The 21,242-nt window shown below is 38.6% G+C and overlaps 1 long non-coding RNA gene across 1 annotated transcript; it reads left to right on the plus strand.

Moving 5' to 3' along the window:
- The first annotated feature begins 10,947 nt into the window (after positions 1 to 10,947).
- LOC148153736 (uncharacterized) lies at positions 10,948 to 20,729 on the plus strand. Its single transcript, XR_015761507.1, has 2 exons — positions 10,948 to 11,370; positions 20,271 to 20,729. It is a non-coding gene; the product is annotated as an uncharacterized LOC148153736 (long non-coding RNA).
- The last annotated feature ends 513 nt before the right edge of the window (positions 20,730 to 21,242 follow it).

The raw sequence follows: 21,242 nt of genomic DNA on the forward strand, positions 1-21,242 counted from the left end.
CCCGAATGTCTTTGATGTTTTGCTTTTCTGCGGACAGAAATGGGTGAGGATATGATTTATTAGCGGCTTTTGTTAGCCGTCAGCAGTGACAGACAGATGACTCACCGCTTTCTGGAGCGAGCAGATTTGAAGCCTGCGTGCTCTTTTCCCAAACTGTTTGGAAGGCTGACCTCCCAGATGGGTTTGATGGTACAAACCATCTGGAACATCATGTTACTCATTATGAGCCCCCTATTACAATGCCTAGTTATTCTAAAGGGAGTGTGCCCACTACTTGTCAAGATTAATTGACAGCTCAGTTAATTCACCAAAAGCTAATGAGGGATAAGTGGGTGGTTTCTCCTTGTTGAGTTGGCTTGTAAGTATTAGGCCTATAAATACTTTAAAACACTAATTACATTTTATGTGGCGCTGCACTACCTTCAGAAATATTCATACCGTTTAAACTTTATCTTATTTTATCACAACCATGTGTTTTATTGTGTAGCATTGAGTGGACAGGACAGAGAAGGTGGATGGAGTCAAACTTGATTTTTTTTTTGTACAGTATTGACAACTTTAAAAAAAAATGCACTACTTTGTGTTGGTCTATCTTTAAAATTCATCAAAGTTTATGACGGTAACTTAAACTGAACTGTTAGTAGTTTCACAAGTCACTGGCAGAGAAGGACCAGTTTATCTTTGATATAGATAAGTGCATTTAGAGCAGTGGTGCCCAAAGTGGGTCCTGGAGGGCCGGCATCCTGCATGTTTTAGTTCTCTCCCTGGTTTAACGCACCTGGATCAAATGATGGCTCATTGGACATGCTGAGAAAGTTGTTACTACCACCAGGGAGAGAACTGAAACAGGCAGGATGCCGGCCCTCCAGGACCCACTTTGGGCACCACTGATTTAGAGATACAGGAGGGATAAGATCCAAGGTCCATATAACCGCAGATGCTGTTTTGAGAATCTTTACAGCTATTTTAAAGCTATTCCTTTATTATATTTTTTAATAAAGGATAAATTGGAAAAGACAGACAGATGTGTAGTAGGAGAGGTGACCCCCGTGAGCCAACCGAAGTGACCATTTGTATCGTCTGATTTGTTCTGTCAGCAGGTTTTTCCAGGCAGCAGATGGTGCCATTTTACATTCTACATAATGAGCTCACGTGTTTAACCTACACACAGTTTCATCTGACTAAATAAGAAACCGTATCTTTCCGATCTTCCCGACACGTTCATGACACCATCTGTACCAACCAGATAAAAACCCGTGAAGAAACGGTGAAACATACACACACATCTCCCCGTGACAGTATTGACCGAAACATCAGTCGTGCTTCCTGCAGACGAAACAGGAACTGCGGATGACAGATTGCTTGAAAGATCCCCCTCCTGCTCTTATCCATCATGTTGGCCTGTTTATCATCGTCCTGCTGCTCACATCGTGAGCTGGAAGGAGGGAGGAAACCCTGACCAGCGCGGCGCCCCAGAGAGGCCTTGAGCTGCACACAACTGGGGCTCTAATGCAGCTACCCTCGCGGCGATTTGTTCGGCGTGGGTTTAAGCACCGTGTTATTTACCTGACCTTGTCTTTCTGAGCATAAAGGTGTCAGATCTGCTCCCGGTAATAAAGATGACTGAATCTTCTAGGCGCTGTTGGGGTTTGAGCCGCTTCTATAATCTAATGGCAAAAGTTCTGCCAAGGATTTTTCTTAGCCTCTGAGGAAGGCCGGAGGCTGGGCAGAATTTAATCTTTTGACATGATGGGATTTCTCTAAGTTTTCCTCAGATACGTCTAAACTGATGATCCAAGAAGTTTGGGCTTAATTTTTTGCGGATGTGTTTTCTTATCACAAGCTAAGTGTTAAATGGAGAAACCTTACCTCAGGCTGTTTTGTATCTGCTGCAAAACTGGTTCACTTATATAATAATCACAATATATTATGAAATTATAGCAGCAAAGGCATAAACATTTCACCTAAGGCCAAACAGATTTGGTCTATAGTCATGATTTCTCTACTTTTTAGCTTCAAACTTACAAAATTACTCAGAATTAGTTATAACCAAACCATCACAGGTTGGTAGTGTTTAGACAGAAGCACAATGACAACACAAACAGCCTGAAACCTTATTTTTTATTCATTTATAACTCTTTCAGTAAAAAACATCCCATAAGCAATCATGGATAATGATTCACAACACATAATCATCTCTATCCAGATCTGTATGTTTAAATATAAGACCATTGCTGATACTGAATCCCAGACCAATACTTAAAATAAATGCCATGAATATGATTATAGAACAATAAAGCACATTTCATTAATGTCACATTGTCTACTTTAGTGTTGCAGTTTTGTGGCACTTATCTCATTCAGGTATCCATTTTTCTTGATGGATCATACAATGCTTCACACTTCTACTAAAGTTTCCATAGTGACAATTTACATAAACATCAAAAACATTTTTGTGTCCCTTTAAAATTGTTTGACATTTAACCATGTACTCAACAACTACTGACTGCACTGACCACAATAATTATCTACCTACATTGTTTTCCACATGGCAAAAAAGAAAAGCGTATTGTAACCAGTGCATTTCCAACTTCCTGTATGGGTTAGCTGTGCTGCACTGCTTACATTAGCAAGTACAAAAATTTAGTTTTCACTGTATTTTTTTTTTTCATTTCTGTCCAATTCTGTTTCAATACTACAGTTAAAAACATGTTTGTTATCATTTAAGACAATCAAGAAAGACAATGATTTCTGTTCTGTTTGGTTGTAAAATCCCTCATTCGTGACATCTGTGTTTCTGTCTGTGAGGCAGAAGAGAAACAAACAATTCAAATAGTTCTGTCTTGAAGAGATGTAACTTAGGTAGATATATATTAAAAAATGTTTGCATTTGATGTGTCATGTATAAAGTTATTAAATAGACGACAATCAGAAGCTCAGTTCCTGCTGTGTAGGTTCCCTTTGCATCATCTGAGACCAGATATAAGCTTTGTTCATCGGTGACAGGAGGCTGACGCCCTGTGAAAATGTGTTCAAAGGCCAAAAAATGTGTTTTGTAACTGACCTATAATTTCCTTATGCTGATGAGACTCGGTTTCGCTGCTCTGCTTGTTCCTATTAAAGGATTTCTCCTGCTTGCTGTCTAATCCTTGCTAAGCCTGCTGGCTTCTTTGACACAACTAAATGGAGTTGCCCACTGTTTCCAAAGGAGTGTCCTTGTGTAGCAAAGGAAACCAAATTACCTCTGCAAGGCTGCAGGTTTCTCCTCAGCCACCATTTTCTTTCTGCTTTCTTATTTTCAATCTGTCCACACACACACTCACACACACAGTGATACATCCCCTCCTACATAATATAAGGAGCTGATTTATGTCAAAATGACATGTCACTAAGACTTTGCTGGCATAACGAAACAATCTGAAGAAAATAAAGAGAAAACAAGATAAATTTTCAAGAAATCATTTTCAAAGCTGATTTTCTTGCGTTTTGATGCTGTTTTATTCCCAGTATCCTTTTTTTGTTCACCTTAGCTTCATACTTCAGTTTACATTTATTGTTCTCTTTTAAACAGCAATTACATCAGCATAAGATATTCTCCCTGTTGAAAAATAATTAAGAAAACCTACAGCAGCTTGTGTTTTTTCTAACATATCTCAGCATATTCATTCTTATTATGAATTTTTACAACACTAAGCTGGCTGAACATCTTGTGTGATGTTCTTTGGACAAATTAACCAAAACGTACTTTATCTGGACATCAGGATAGAGGACATGTTTTGCATAAACCACATACAAGTAAAGTGTTGCAGCAGGGAAAACCGTCATGGCTTTGGGACGCTTTGCTGCAGCAGTCGGCTATTAGACTCATAAAATTCCAAATGGATGTATTTTTATTTATTTATTTTTTACAAATAAATTATATAAACAACTGGTTACACAACCAAATAATATTTTTTCTGCACTGTGCAGACACAACTTCTCCTTTTAACTAGAAGTTTAACAGTGTAACCAGTAATTATCCTGCTCCCTTTTTAGGAAGCTGCAGCGGACGGGCTTACACTGCAAGCACAGGTCATCCTCATTTGAAACATGTTAAAACTGAGTGCAGTGCAGGGTGTGTGTGTTTGTGTGTGCATATGTAGAGCGTGTGTGTTTTGAGGCTTTCCTCATCTGTTTTGTACTTCAAAGCTTTGATGTTTTTTCCCAGATTAGAGATTCCCCGATGAGCCTCTGTTGTGGTTCTATTTTTTTCATCGGCGTACAGCAATCTTAAAAATGTTATAATTCCACAGCATACTGTACGTATGTGTCTCCTGCGGTTATACAAAAACTCACTCTCCCACGCAGATGCTGTGAAATTGCTTTTACAGTTGTTTACCTTTGCCTGCGATGCTCTCTGCACGCGCACACACACAAACACACACACACACACACACCTATATGCCGCTCTGCCATTACTAAAAATCATCTGAAAAATATTCAAAACCATAAATCAATCAGAGCACTCTCAGCTGGTTTTCAGTGTCACTGCAGGTGCTTTGCAGAGCAGCGGCACGTCGCTCACTTTCCACTGCGGTTTCTCTCTTCTCTCCCCTTTTCGCTTTTCTCCAGTTATTTTAACTCTCTTCCAGTTCAACCAACCTTCATCCTTCCTTCATCCTGCCCTCCAACCCGGGTCATCAACGATCAGCTGCAGTGGAAAGGCCATTTAACTCAGTCGCACTTACCTGTAACTGAGAGTCATAGGTGCTGTTTGGGAGCACTGGAGGGGTAAATGAAATGGGTTTATGTGGAACTGCCTGGGTGCTTTAACCCCTTACTAACAGACTCTGATTGCAAAGGAGAAAACTGATCTTGTTTGCTTCTGCAAAGAAGGTCAGCTTGTGATGCACTCGTCAGTATTTTGTTGTGATTTTACGTGATGGGTCAATTCAAAGTAGTGTAAAGCTTTTTATGTCTTAAGTTTTTTTCCACCTTTTCTCCTTTGTAAAATAACTGAAGTTCAGATTGAATGGAGAGTGAACATTCATTACTAAGTATCACTGCAGATTCTCAATTGAAGCTATGTCAGAACTTTGACTGGGCCATCTTGACAGTAGGGGCGTGCAAGAGTGGGAATTTTGGTTTTGATAAGTATCAGCGAAACCATTTCCAATACCGATTCGTTTTTCTTGGATGGTCTTTTTTTTTTTATAATTTGGTAATTTGACTTCAGTTAGTTGATTATGACTCTAATAAAAAAAATGGGCAAAGATTTTAGGTTTAAGTTCATGTCTGCATTTTGGTCCTATCAACAAAATACAAATCCTTGCACATGTTTTCTTTTTTCACCTGGAAAGCCGAAGACATGGTGAAAGGTTTTTAATGAGGAAAGCACAAACTTCACTGTGGTGACATCAAACAGTAATCTGTTTCCCTCAGCCCCAGACTTTCTGTTATTTCCTCCAATAAACTACAATTTTCTTCCAGCAATAGTGGATTTTTTTTCTCTGATGTGTTGCCATCCCTGCTACAATTTAATCTGTAGTGCCAATATGGGCTTAAACAGGAAAAATAAAAAGATAAAAAATCCAGGACCTGATGGAATGCTTTCATTATCTGCTTTCTCCCTAATATTTACACATTTTCTGTTGATTTGTTTCGGCGAAACTCTCTGCGGTTTTAAATATCCCTGTGATGCAATAAGTGGAACACAACAGCAGAGATATTCAATGAAAGTCATTTTCGAGAGCAGCAGAAGGGATCGTCTCCGGCAGTCGTTGTTCCTGATTCTCGTTTTTTTTTTATTATTACGATCTCTCACCTCATCGCAGTCCATCAGCAGGGTTTTATTAGAAGGTAGGGCAAAAATCACTGAGATCCCTCCACTGCTTCCAACCAGGAGGGGATTCCAGTAACGGCGCTCATCCATGTTGACATATTTCGAGAACAATCTGTGTGCCTGTCAGTGGGTTATAAAAAGCATTCCTGCTGTTTTGCAGCCTCCCTGATGGTTTCGCCTCGTGCTTCCTGGTTGCTTCTACTTTGCTCCAATCTCTCTCAGCATGACCCCTGGTGTCTCCCTCTAATTTCCATGCACCATGAAAAAGACTCCTCTGTGGAGTTCACTTGATAAGTTAGACAGAGGCTTTAGAAGAAAATACCAGTGTTAAAAGATTTTAATTCAACTTTTACTGACGACACCAGCACTTCTGTTAAACGACAGAAACATTTTCAATTTCTTCCTGTTCGATGCCGGAAAGTAATCATCTTATGAGGCTGCTGATATCAATATTTTTATATTGTAGATTAGGAATCATAAATTGTTCCTGTGGCGCTCTTTAGACAGGAGTAGCTCAGTCTCATACTTCTATTCTGGAGCAAAAGAAAAATGTTTTGTGACATATAAATTCAAACCATGACCAATCGTGTTAGTTTCATTCACCTTCTGTGTGATGTATACCCGTAATATTAAACAGGGAAATGCAATAAAAACTAATAGCTGTAATAAGCAGCTACAGTTACTTTCATTAGCCACTTTTTGATTCAGTGCCAGCATTCGGTCCAATTGAGTTCACATCCGCTATCAGATTTGATCAAATCTGATTACTCTAAGATGAGGTTTGACTGCCCAAGTATCATGTTTGGTTGATAAGGATGACCCAAAAACAGAAAGAGACTTTAATAAAAAAGGAAACTTACAATGAGCAAAGAGAATAACAGAGATAAACATCTGTCTCACTATGGGACAATTCATGTAATGCAAGGAGAAACTTGGCATCCATTTTAACAAATGTATTTTCATATTTCTTTAATAACATGTTTGTTTTTTCCCACATTTACATCATCTACTGAGAGATATAATGGACTGTCTCCTGATCAGGAGAAATGAGTCTCTGTCTGTTGCTGGGCAACCTTAATATGACGGCAAGATTTCAAGATTTCATTTTCCTCACATAACAACCCTGTGAAATGGCAAATAGACAGTGACATTGTTATTTGTACCCTTGAAATGGAGAATGGAAGAATGAAATAGAGCGTGTTAACTTGTGAACCTTCGAATATGGATTTATTTATTTTTTAACCTTTGAACAGAACGAAGACACGGTGGCTTTCCTGCTTCTCCTGGTTTAGTTGAGGTGTTTTGCTGCAGAGTTTCCAAGTGGTCTTCTTGTTTGGTTTTCAAAGACTTGTCTTCACTTTGAATTTCCATTCTCTGCAATAAGACCTTTTCTCTAAATCTCATTGATTACCACTTTACTTTGGCTGACAAGAAGTTTCTGAGTCAAGAAATTAAATCACATTGAATTAATTGCTTTTCAGGCTCAGATTGTCATTACTTTGGGTTTTAGGCTCTTCAGTGGACTAATATCTTAAAATCTTTTCAAGATTCTCTCTGACAAAAAAAAACATTTCCAAGCTCTACTTCCACTTTAACCCATTTCCTGACAAAAACCTGACATGCCATGCTGACTCAAACCCAAATCTAAGCTAATTGGTTGACATCTAGCAGAGGTTTACGAAATAAAAACAATAATTATAATAATAAATATGTTGGTTACTATGATGGAGTATTAGGGCTAATAAACTGAAATACAACATATAAAATTACAAGAATAAAGTCATAACATCACAGGAATTAAGTTGTACAAGAATAAAGTTGAAATAATAAAAGAATAAAATCATAATATCACGACAAACTCGCGCAAAAATAAAGTTGTAATATTATGACTTTATTCTTGCAATTCTACAACCTTATTCTTATAACATAGGAAGTTTATTGTCATGTGACTATATTCTTATTTTATTTTATTTTTTGCTTAAAATGACCCTGATACTCCATCACAGGTTGCAGACTAGCCAAAAAATAAGATAGCTATAAATAATTGTTTACTTTTAGAAGTAAAATGGGGGTTTGAATCAGCTGAGCTGTAGTCATGGAAACGTGAAAGCAACAATAAGCAGGAGGAAAAACATGTTTTCTTTTGTTTCATATTCCTGATCTCTAACTCTACCTTCCACCTGCAGTGGAGCTGAAGGTCGCTTGTTTCCCAACGTGGAGCGGCAGACCGAACAGTGGAGAAGTAAAAGTCCTTCACAAACAAGAGCAGGTTTGATCTGTCAGAACTAAATCTGAAGATGGGAAGAGTGGGGCTGTTAAAGTACAGAATAATGTCACTTCGGTGTTAGTGCTGCTGTTTCACTGCATTCATGTGCACCTCCTCTCCTCTCTGAGCCGCTGATCCCTCCCAGACTGTCCATAACACGCCCTCATTGAGGCAGATGAAGCAGACTTCCCTGCATATAACATCTTTCTTCTCCTCAGAGCTTCTGTGCCGGGAAGCTGCGAGGGAAACCGACACACACACACACACACACACACACACACACACACACACACACACACACACACACCCCTCCACGCACTCACAACACATTGTCTGCGGATAAACCGATTAAATTGCTCACACCTAAGCAACACCTGGACTGTTTAACTATCCACGCACATTTGTGCTGGGATCCTCGGGCTAAGTAAACATGACGGACTCAGTGGGGATCTGGAGACGATCATACATCATCCTAAAGCCGCTCTGAAACCTGGTCGGAATACAGATCCAGCAAATCATCAGCTCCTGTAAATGGCTTTACCGTCCATAACCCAACCAGAATCACCGGCTATCAAAAACCAAACGACTTCCGTAAAACTCATTTTTAATCTGAAGCTTCATTAAAACCTTTTTTTTTAATTGGGGTTTTAAAACTGGTATCGCTAATAAACAGCAAAGATGACCAAAAGAGATTACCGTTAATACTGTGTTGATGTCAAGTCCGTACTGATGAGGGGAACTGCAGGAATGAAAACGCATAAATCATTTCTACGGCAAGACAAATAGTCCACTCAGTCCACACACTTTCCAAAGGCAAAGTTAAAAAAGAGATACCAAGAGGAAGAATATGATGCTGTTATTATTATTATTTGTTGTCTAATTAATGATCCCATGACTAATTTTGAGGACGGTTTGTAGGCAGGGAAGGAAATAAAAACTTTATAGGTTGAACAGTGAAGGTCTGTTCTGCAGGTTTCTCCATATTCACTTCATTTCTGTTTATTATCGTTACTAAGGTGTCGCCATGTTAGTTGGTTCCTTTATGTTTAGTTTCTTAGTTTATTCTTGAATCCTGAATCTGATGAGTCCAGAGAATATTTTTAGCACTGTCTTTCATGCATTTTATAAAAACCTTGTCAGGAAATGATTACCACCTTACTATCAGTAATCCATCTCAACCTGCAGGTGGCTAATGTAGCACTTAGCAGCCAGGTGACAAAAAAAACCTCTGAGTGTCAAGCATCTGCTAATGAACTGAATTTATAGCAGCGTGTTTTCTTCATGATCGCCATCAGGTTTTGGACTATTTATCCACAGCTTTTAGCGTTGCAGAGTTTCAATAATTCAGGTTAGGGTGATTTTATATGGAAGTCATAGTTTTTGATTTTAGAGGGAGAATCTACAAAAAACCCCTCAATTTTATGGTTGGTATAGAAAAGCTGAGGAGCGGAAAATATTTGCATGCCTGGTATAACTAAGTACAAAACAGAAGTCCACAAATGTCCAGATACATCACAGCAGCAACTAAGAACCATTCGTACAGAAAAACAAATTAAAAGGGCAATTGAATAAATACTAGAAGTTGGTAAAACCAGAGGTGGTCGAATCGATCCATAATATTGATCTCAATACCAAGTCAGATCATTTAATAGATCTTTACAACACATTTTAGATATCTATACATTTTGCTCAATTTCTGTCCAAGGTTTGAAGTAAATAATTCAGACAAAAAACACACAAAAACGTAAAGATCAAAATCTTAGATCAAACTTAGATAAAACGTATCGATATCAGAGATACTGGCCGTGTATCACACATCTTACGTGAAGACCATGCAGCATCGAAGAGAAAACAAATACAACCACTGAAACGTCAATGTAAATTTCCTTTATTTCAATTTCAAACTCATATTAATTGAGTATGAACAAAGTAGCTCAATATAATACAATATTTTATGAATGGGATTCAGGTGAGGCCAGTTTGCTGATCAGTCTCTTTCCACTGGTCGTTAAATTTGGATGGGTGAGCAGGCGCAAAGTCCTGCTGGAGAATTAATGCATCTCCATAAAAGCAAATTAAATCATCACTGGACCTCAAGCAACATGGATTCTGCCCCTTCTCACTCTTCCTCCAGAATCTGGAGTCTTTAATTTTCATTAGAAATATAAAATGTATTTTCTCTTCTTCTATTTTCAATAGAGAGAAGCCACAGCGCGACACTTTTTCTCCCCAGTCCAGACGAAATATTTCTGATTGTTGTTGGATTTTATTGAAATAAATAAATAAATAAATAAATACATTTCAGTGTCCATTTTTTCCAGTGTCTCTAGACTTGTTTGCAGCCTCAGTTGTATTTAGAGGATGAAAGTCTGAAAAAATGCAATCAATAGAAATTAAAATAGTTGCAAATGGCCTTTGCCTTTTTGTGCATTGCAGGGAAATTGAGCTTCCATTTCCAGAGTAGTTTTAATGAAGCAATCATTAAAGTGAATGTCAGTTAGGGAAATGAGATTTTTAATATTAGCTGGGGATGATGTGGGGATGGTCTCATTACTACTGAGTGATAATACACTCTCTCCATAGTTCTTGTAGAACACAGAAATTATTGCAGCTTGAAATTATTGCTCCCTTTTAAGGCCTTTTAGGTATTTTACAATTTCCAAAATGTAAGAAGAGAAAAAATGTCTTCTTTGCACTAAGAACCTCTTGGAGAAAGTCGGTTTTCTTCCAGTTAATGAAAATAGGTTAAAAAACCAATAATTTTAACCGTCCTTTGTGAACTTATTCTGAAGTTTCTCTCTTCAAAAGCTTCCTGCAGGCGTCGTCGTCTGCAACGACACAGGAGCTCAGTCTGTTTGTGGCTCTGTGACGTTGTACAGTAGCTGACAAGCATGTGTTCCTGCTCCAGATGAGCTGTGGTATGAGCAGAACGTCACGGACATACGGTGGGACTGGAGCAGCTGATTTACATCCCACATGTGTGGGGAGGAAGAGCGTTTTTCTCTTATTTTTCCATCTGAACCTCTGACTCAGTGCGGAAGCCCGGGCGTCTGTGTCGGTCCGGGCGTGGACGTGAATGTGAGTGGGTCTTGTGATTACCAGATGGAGCTCTTGACAGCTAACATTTTCGGGCGTAGGGGGCTGAGAGGCGACATTGAAATGATGTCACGGAGTCCTCTTCCTGTCTCTTTTTAATTAAATAAACTCTCTGCCTGTCTCACTCTAATTCCATCAGATCCGGATCCCCTCGCGTGCATTGCAGGGGCAGGTGGCGTGTGTGTAGGTGAGTGCGCACGCGCGTGTGTGTGTGCGTGTGTGTGTGTGTGTGTGGCACAGGGGGTTAAACATTCAGAGAAAGACAGCGGGTGAAGTGAATTCATGGCCTTCCTCGTTTGACAAATGACTCTGTCAGCCTCTGGAAGGGCAGTGGCCCTCCATCGACCCTCAAGGTGCCCTTCCACACATTCAGCTGTGACTGAGACAATCGAAAGCACAAGTGCAAGATGTAGTTAACATATTTGTGCCTTGCAGCAGGTCTTGCTGCTGAAGTAGGTGGGAAGATTTGATTGAGATTTTGGTGGAGAGCTGAGCTGGAGAGGGGTAAACCCACCAGTAAAAACGCTTCCCTTGTGAAAATAGTAAACACTAAATGAGTGTTTTCCTTTTGCTAAAACACGATTTAACATTTGCACCAGATTAATTACAATAAACCCAGCCCTCTTTTGATAAAGCTTGCAGTTGGAGCCTTTAGCTACAGAGTTACAGCTGGAGGAGTGATGGCCACTTTTCTCTGTCCTCCATCTTAAAACACCTTCTAATACTTTTTTATCATTGAGTTTCAGGAAGTTTGCTAAATGTGTTAATTGTCTCTCTTTCTTTGACGAAGCCTTTTATGGAGATATTGCTCTCAATCACTCAGTTTTTCTTTCCTAAAGAAATAAATCCTACGTCACTTTCTCAGATGATACCGTGAACAGCGATATTACTGTCGTCACCTCCATACTCTGTGATTCTGTATTTAATTGTATCTCTTTTCTCTTTGTCAGAACTATTGTTGCCACTTATTGTTGGGGTTTTGTTTTTTTTTGTTTTGTTCCCCCTAAGAGAAAGTACAATCCGCTCAGTCCAGTGTTTGTCTGTGTCGCTTTCTGGTTCTGTATGTTATTCTTAACATAGAAACTGATACTGGTTCAGTGATTTTGTATTTAACACCATCACTTTTCTGGAAAAGGTCATTGATTCCAATTACTACATGTACTCACTTTGTGTTTTGTTCCATAGAAAAGGCTCAGTGATTTATGTGCTCAGCTCTGTCTCTGTCCTAGTCAAAGGACTAGGACAGAGACCTGGGTACCCAGTTAAGTACCCAGTACTTTAACTGGGTACTTAACTACTTATTTTTCTTTCCCACAACAAATATCAGTTCTCTAGTTTTTTTCTGGGTCTGCTTCTTTCCCACCTAATCCATAGTGCACAAAGGGAGAATTATAAGAATTATAAGTTTGAATTGTATTTCATGTGTTTGTCTTGTAATGTTCCTTAACATCATTTTTGTTGAGAACTTGAGTTGAGCTCAATAGAACCAAACTGACTCAAGAAGTCGCTGCTTTGACAGTGAACAGTATGAAACTAGAGCTTATTAATTCAGTAAATAAGTAGGATAAAACTTCAGCTAGACTGGAATTGTGTTTTTAGGCATAATAATAAAATGTAAGGCATTTCTTTCTGTTTAACAATGGCAATTTATGCTGAATTTAAAGTTATTTCTAAAGATTATTACATAATATGGCAAGGCATGAAAAATCTGCATGAACTTTTTAAATGTCTTTTCAAACATTCAGGTGTTTTTATTTGACATACTCCTTGTTGTTCTGGAAAATAAATTTACATCGTAAATTTAATGTGCTAATGCACATTATTTTAGCTGCAAAATGATATAAAAAACATGTTTGAAATCTGCAGAGTCTAACCATGAAGTCATTCTTGTTGGATGAACAATATCCATTAAAGTCATTCTCCTATAGGAGCTACACCTACAGTCCATTTTGGAGTTCAACAAGCCTAAAAAACAGCATAATTTGTATGAAGTGTCATCAAAACATGCCTGAAGCCAAAGCCATTTATAGCTGGTATAAAAGGTCACAGTTAGAGTGAAAAAAAAAAAGAAAAACCTGCCATGATAGAGCAGAGAGAGAAGATGAATCATATCAGCACAAACGTGGAGATTTGCGAAAGTTGCCGGCAGTTTTGTCCTAAAATGCCTCCAAAGTGTTGCATCTTTTTAAACCGATGCTACCTGACGGTTGCGTGCTTGTCAGACCTGTTTGGGAAAGTAAAAAATGAAAAGCTGTCCGGCCAGCTAAGAAATTTAGCCCCACAGCATCAGAGGTTAATGTTGCAGGCACCGGTTATGTTTTTTTCTACCTTTGCTGCAGAAATCACAGTCTGTGGAAAGATCCTGAAGGCTAAACGGAGAGGAAAGAGCAATGAATAAGGTGCAAAACTGAACGTTGATGTTAACAGAATCAAGCAGAAGCTCACAGAAAATCTGGATACGTTTTATTTATTTTTTCAGAAAAGGTGGTGTGTTTGGTGTTCCAAGGTCATTCTGATTGTAACCTGTTAAGTGAAATATGCTCACAGGAAACGGCAGGAAAATTAAATGTCTTGTTTAAAAAAAAAGAAAAGAAATAATGTTTCTATGCCAACAACATGTAAATGATCACAACTGCATCAGTTTGTGGAAAAAGTTTAGATTCATATGTTTTTCAAAGACACTCATTGTATGCGGTTGCCACTAAATACATCTTGCATTAAACTGCACTGTGTACGTTTCAGTGATGTTATAATTATCATACATCCATATGCTGTTGGGTTTCTCTCTTTCTGCAGGTCTAGAAGCAGATATGAAGGATTCTTGACATGTTCACCTCTCTGTGCTTCTTTCTCTCCTCCATCCTTATGTCCTTCTTTCCCTTTAAATATTTTCCACACCTTTCTCCCTTTCTTTATTAGGCTGCAGTGGCCTTTGTTATACAGTAAATGGACAGGAAAAGCTCGTCTTCCTCCCTTTCTTTTCTCCTGTGTCCATCTAAAGCTCTTTTTTAGCACTAGTGGTCGGTATTCAACAGTAAATTGACTAAAAACAGGATAGAGTTTGTTGTCAATAGACAGAAAACTCTAGAGAGAGACGAGGAATCGAACCCAGGACAGCAGCCGCTGCACACGGTGAACTTGCTCTGCCAGCTGAACCACCCGACGTCCCCAAAGCAATTTCTAATAAAGTTTCATGTGAAGTGGAGCATCATGGGAAAGCCGTAATGCTTCGCTTGTGACGGTAAATCTGCTGGGCCTCACTTTGACACTCAGACAACAACAACTGGACAGGACATGCAAAAAAGAAGGAAAAAGGTAAAACACACTGTACACTAATGTTTTACTCTGAGCTATGTGCAAACATCTGGAAGTCTGTCTTATAGTTCAAAATAGATCAGCACACAAGCTTAGAAGAACTGCAAAACACGGTGGAGGAAGGGTGATGGTTTGGGTTTTTTAATAGCCACTATATAGTCAAAAGTTTCATCTTAAGCTCTTATTTAAAACAAAATAACTTAAGGTTTAACATAGCATCAAATGTTATAGTTCATCCATGTTTTTTCAGATATTTACCAAACTTCCTGATTTCAGAAGAATGAAATAATTAGTTTTGCACTCGTGTGTTAACTAAAACAGTCACACTTACATTTCATTATGACTTTGCAGCAGGGAGATGTTTGTACCAACAGTTTCACAATGATTAGTCAGTTTCTCTCCTGGATAGCGGAGTTAAAATAATCACTTTCATTCTGACAAATTAAAGCACATGACCTTGAATAACAGAGGGGGGGAGCTGGGCTGTTTGGAGTGGGACAGCAGGACGCGACTCTCTGTGTTGCACAAGGTTGGGGGTGTGGTGAAGAGGGGGGGATGCATTTCACTGATTTTGGTCAAAGTGGCATCGTAGAGTTCAGCTTCAGAGTTAGAAAAGCGGCTCTGAAATGGAAGCGTGTGGGCGTCGAGTGGCTCGTTGAGCACTCGCTTATCTAATTGCATGTCGAGGAGTACGGGGTGTGGAGGAGAGGGAGAATTAGTGGGCGTGTATGACCGCGTGTGATTGTGTGTTAATTCTTCCCCTGGTTGTGTTAATACCACAAAATGAAATCCATATTATTGCTTGTGTGTTTTGTGGTTTCCGGTCTCTGTCTCGCTGCACTTCTGTGTGATTTCATTTCCTTGCTGTCCAGTCATAGCTGTAGTTGCAGTGAGAGACACTCTGCTGTGTAGAGATAACACACAAAAGGTCCCAGGTCAAAACAGTGGATTCAAATTCATTTTAACTACAAAATAAAATCAACATTCTGTATTTTTCCCTAAAATACAATGACAATAAATGAAAATAGAAGTATTGTATACATTTTTAAGTTACTTTTTTTGCTTTTTCAAGCAGTCGTGAGGTGAAAGGTAGACCATTAAAGCAGTATAGACATGTTTACAGAGTTCTATCAGAGGATTTCCATGCACCATGGCTGACTTTCCATCTTCTTGTTTTGCAGAAAAATGAAACAACTTCCAGGAGTGAGTCTGTGCTTTTTTACCAGAGGTTGTTTCCAGTGAGCTGTGATAAAGACACATGGTGTATCTGGACCAGACAGTGACTTTAAGACTCATTCACAGCTTGACTATTAAACTGGCAGCGTTAATGGCAAATCGGTAAAAGATTACAAGTAATTAAGTCTTCAGGTTTAAATAGATGGTGAAAGTTACTGACATGGAGGATCAGGTGGTTATTTAAGGCTGTAAATTTAACTGAACTGTTACTGTGAAAATGACCTACTTCTCCTTTTATTTCCTGTGAATTTGGCAGGCTATCATCAGGGCTACATCCCAGATAACAATGCTGCGCGGAGCAACTTGGAGCCTCAGTTGCTCTCAGTACACAACCAGAGGGTCAGACCTTTAACTAGGACATCAGTTACTTTGAATATGATGTTGCTTTTATCAGGTTTCTAAATACATTTTGCTCTGGTTCTGACAAAACACTTCTGTCGGTAATAATTCAGACTATTTTGCTTTTAATTATTTTTTATTTTTATTTATTTTCTTTGAGCTATTAACGTTTTTATTGGCCCTGTTGTCCCTGTGAACATGTTCTCGGTGTGCCACTGCTTCTAAAGCTTTTTATGCTGCTGTTCACTAAACGGCCTGGGTGTTCCTCAGGGTTCATTTCTTGTCCCAGTCGTACTTTCTGTGCATAAATGGAATATGACTGTATTTCTTGTTGTTTGTTGAAGCCGCTGGCTCTCTTATCAGTTAATTATCTCAGTTCTGATCCAGTGTTTCACTCTGAAGATGCTCACTGCATAATGTAAAACGTACTTTCTCCTTCACTGAATAAATTTGATGTCCTGGAGGAAAACTCAAGACTAACTGTGTACAAGTGTTTCTGGATGTCTAATTGACTTGTCTGATGTGTGACTGTTGTGTTTGAAATGAATTCACTCACGTAAAATTAACGACTGAAGCCAGTTATGCCATTTATACCTAGCGGTGCTTTAACATGACATTCCTTCTGCTTGCTCTCTATCCCCGTCGGGGTTTTGGCAGCAATATCATCACTAATTTTTAAGAAAAAACAAATATTTCTCTTTCCGTCACATTATATGTGTGCAGAAACACACGAAGGATTTCAAGTCTTCTTGCATGCAACTTTCAGACTCAGTGTTTGCCAATAACATGAGATGAAATCAAATAAAATCAAGCATCCTTGTGAGGAGGAGCTTTGAATGTCGCTGTCAAAAAAAAAAGAATTAATAAGCCATTGTGCTCGTGGTTCATTCATTACAGCTTCTGGCAGGAAACAGGAAAAAGATGACGGGATCAGGTGTGAACCTAATGGCAGCGGATGAGCTTAGAATCATAAATTGATAAGTGTGCGCTGTACCTCGGGGGAAACCTGTTTGTGTTCAGAGCGCATGAATGAGCAGCGTTCGACAGGAGCTAACCTCAGAGTGGAGTCTGTCTGTGTTCATCTGCTGCGAGCGTTTTGCATGAATGAGCGTTGATGGGTATATACCTGTCTACAGATATCCAGAGGTGGTTTGTGAGTAACTTTGCCCTCACGTTGTTTTGTACAGGTGCAGATCTTCATAGCATCTAATGGCTTTCTCAGCCTAATAATTAATTGGGCCACGCTTGGCGGCAACAGCCATCATCAAGTGACAGCGAGGAAACTTCTAGATTGCTGTGGAGGATTATTGGTTCACATTTTTTTGTAGAATTGTTCTAATTCAGCCACATTAAATGATTGTGTAGAAGGAAACATCTCTTCAAGGTCATGCTAAAGAATCACAATCAAATTAAAACCTGGATTTTGATTTGCTGTGAGACCAGAGTTTATAGTTTGATCCATTTTGGAAAGTCCATCGGACCTGGAAGTAGTTGAATTGTGAATTTTCCCCTTAGTTTTAGCTTTCAAGACAACTGTCGTTTCTTTACTTGCATGATTCTTTAACCTCTTGACTCAGTGTATAATATTTGGATTTTCAAATGCCAAATATTATCAGTTAGGATGTCTCGATCACGTTACTGATCTCAGACTGTCATCAAAATGTAACTGATAGGCAGCAGAAGGACAGGATGCAACACAAGCTACTGATGAAGACATTCAGAGAAATTCAGCCTGAAAGAATCTCTAAGTTTAAGAGCCACCAAAAAGTAAAACAATCTGTGTGTTTAGTCACTTGTTTCATTTGAGGCAGACACAAACCGAACTGTCAATTCGTCTAAGTTGTTATAACAGAGATGCTGGTGGGAAATAAATCAATATTGCTACTTACAACAAAGAGAAATCCCCCTGACCTGGCTTAATTTTTTAATTTTACTATATAGATTTAATAAAACACAAGACATTTTGGAATATTTACAATATGTATAGGCTAAGTTTGTTTTGCTTGTTTCTGTGGATTGATCTGTCTCATCGTTTCCATAAAATTGGAGTGCAAAGTTTGTGGTGTTTTTAAGAAACTTTTGTATCGGCATAACAGTTTGGAAAACATAAACTGAAAACCATGCAACATGTTTTTTTTCCCAAAGTCTATTAAACTCTGAAGAATATGACTGTGTTGAAAGAAAACAGTTTATTGATGTAATCTAAATCACAATTTTATTTTCATCTGCCACCTGCAATCCTTAAAAAGACTAGCAGGAAAAGTTTGCTGGGTAAACTGCTGCCCACCTCAACAAAACATTTATTTTTGATTAAATTTATCTGAAACAATAAAAGCAATAATAAATCAGTCTTATAGTAATTTATATGGACAGACAGATCAATTAAACAGTTTAAAATCCTACATTATTTATCTAAAACAGTTCAGTCTTGGTTTTATCTTAATGCATTTTATGATTGTTTCAGTCTTAAGTTGTATTTATGCCATCTTCATAAGTATAACAAAGATTTTTACAAATCCCAGGTTTTGTTTAATGAATTTCTCAGTAGATGCTGCTGTTTAATAATTCCTTTTGAATCTATGCCACTCTGTTTTAAATTAACACCAGACTCCACCAAATAACAAGCTGTGAATCTTCGGCATCACTGGTTGTGGTTCTGGTCTTTGTCTGGGTTGTTTGGCTCTTATGAATCGTGGATATTTCTGGCTCCTTATCAAACCAACGAAAGACAAAGTGACCAATACCTAATAGATAATAGTCACAGAAGGACCTAGCAAATTCCCTGCAATAAAAGGATGATTACATTTTGGAGAAGATGATAGAAACTGGAACGAAATGTCACCATTTACACATCAGGTTCAAAATGTCCCATGGCAGACAGCTGACTTTATTCGAACAAAGAAAAGATTAAAAACTGCAAAAGTCATACTCTTCTTAAAATATTCTGAAAGGAAGAAGGTTTCCAGTGTTGCCGTTATGGTGCAATATCTGCTTCACTCAATATCTAAATACCACTGAAGTTTAAGGCCAGTTTTGCGTTTCAGTCACCGTGGCAGTAATTAAAGCTGCATGTCAGCTCCAGGATTCAACCAATCAGTCAACCAGAAATTCCTCACGTTATCAGTTCGAGTCTCTGTCCTCCTTTTGTTCTGCAGCAGCCGTGACAGCGACTCATCCATCCCTGTGTATCAATAGACGTCATTGCAGGAATCCATTAAAGGGCTCAGAAATAGATTTTCACTACAGAATGACACTAAACCAGAGTCAGCTGAAATTCTGCTGTAGTTGTTGATGTGCTTGAGCAATTTTTTGCTGGTTTGTCCAAGGCCAGCTCAGCAACGCTGACTGCGGGTTGTCAGCAAAACAAAGTGAAGTACTTTCCAAGTGAACAGGGTGCAGACCAACATGCTTTTCTTGAACGGGTTATGAATTTTTAAACAAAATCCCGGCAGAAGAGTACGTGAATGTATATGTTTTCATATCTCAAGTTTTATCTTTTTTTTCCTACTGAAAGTCAGTTGAGGGGTTTCAGGTCTGTAGGGGTGAGAATGAGCAAAGAAAACTTTCCCTCTCTGGAGTTACACAAAGCTTTGAGCAGTGATTTAATTCATCTTTCTGGGCTGGAATGTCTCTAAAGAACAAAACAAAAAAACAGAGAAGCATATCCTGTTCTACACATAAATATTTATTCAATTAACATGGTGTGTGCGTTCCATTCGTTGCTTCTTTAATAAGCTCTTCTTATTAACGTAAGCATTAACTTTTAGAAGACAACATTCATCTATTTCCTTTAAATTGTAGAAAAACAGCTTTTCTGCGCACCATTGCTGGTAAACTCAAGGTAAAAGAATAAAACAAGTCTTAGCATTCTAGGGTTTTGCACATGAAATCCTGGAATGGTAAAATAACTTCCAGGCCGAGTGGCCTAAAATAATTTGAATTTGACCTGGAATATCATAAAGCAGATTTCATGTCATCCTTACTACCAAGAATGAGGGTTAAAAATGTTCACTCTTTCTTGCAGCATTGTGTAGACATATCCAGCTCCAGTAGTGAAACCCTGGTGTCCTGCATGTTTTACATGCCCACAGGCTCCACTAGATCTTATTTAAGTGGCTGATTAACCTGCTAAGTTTCTAATCAAGTCATTCTAGAATCACCTTCAGCATCAATAATGAGAAGTTATTTTCTGTCTAGGTTTTGTGGCGATTCTCCTGTGGAACTGTGGATTACGTGGAACTCCTGGTCACAGACGGTTTGACAGAAGATTACGTCCAAACACCCAAACTTCAGTGCTGAGGTTCCAGAAACTTTGAGAAGCTTTCTTTCTCTTCTTTCTCTTGCTGTTTGCTTGTGGTCATAAGAGTTAATCCCAGTATGTATGTATTTTGGTGCATCTGGGGAAATTCTTTGAAGCTGGAAAAGTATTAGAACTGTGTTGCTAATGCATTTTGTGAGGTTGTCGGTAGGGTGTTGGGTCTGTGCACAGCCAAAAGCAACAGCTGTACCCAAATATTCTGCACACAGAAAAGGAAGGGAGGCTGAACGAGGGGTGCTGAAACCTTTTCAGACTGCTGGGCTGCAATAACTGATTCTGCAAGGGCATTTTATCGAGTCTGCAATGACCTTAGAGTAAAAAAATCCATATAAAACAAACCTTCTCGACTCCTGCTTTTATAGCGCTGCTCACGCTGATCCTGATCAATTTATAGAAAACGTTTTTAGTACCTAGATGCCACTTTCACTCCTTCTTTGCACTTATGTACTTATATTTTCACTCACAGCTTTATCATTTTAGGGTTTTTTTTCCAGTCAAATGTTTTGTGTCTCTCGTAGTTAAATCTAGATCCTAGTAAATACCACACAATGTTTACATCTATATTCATAAAAACTCTTTGAAAGAAGGTGAACAGAAATAAATGCCATCAAATGCTGATGTTGAATTCTATGGCTGTGTAGGCTACTTAAAAATGATTTAAAATATATATACATATTGCTGAAATTCAACACAATGTGGATTAAATCTGGAGCTAAGTGATGATCTAAACAAACCGAACATTTTAGTCTCCACAGTTTGAGAACTTTGACATTAACACTCCATATTCACCCATCAGCTGCGGTGACCTTTGTCTTTCAAATTACTTTTTTCTTTCAGCAGCTTCATATCTC

The sequence above is a fragment of the Poecilia mexicana genome, unplaced genomic scaffold (genome assembly GCF_051168715.1).
Source record: "Poecilia mexicana isolate PSO_F unplaced genomic scaffold, ASM5116871v1 scaffold_19, whole genome shotgun sequence".
Lineage (NCBI taxonomy): Eukaryota > Metazoa > Chordata > Actinopteri > Cyprinodontiformes > Poeciliidae > Poecilia > Poecilia mexicana.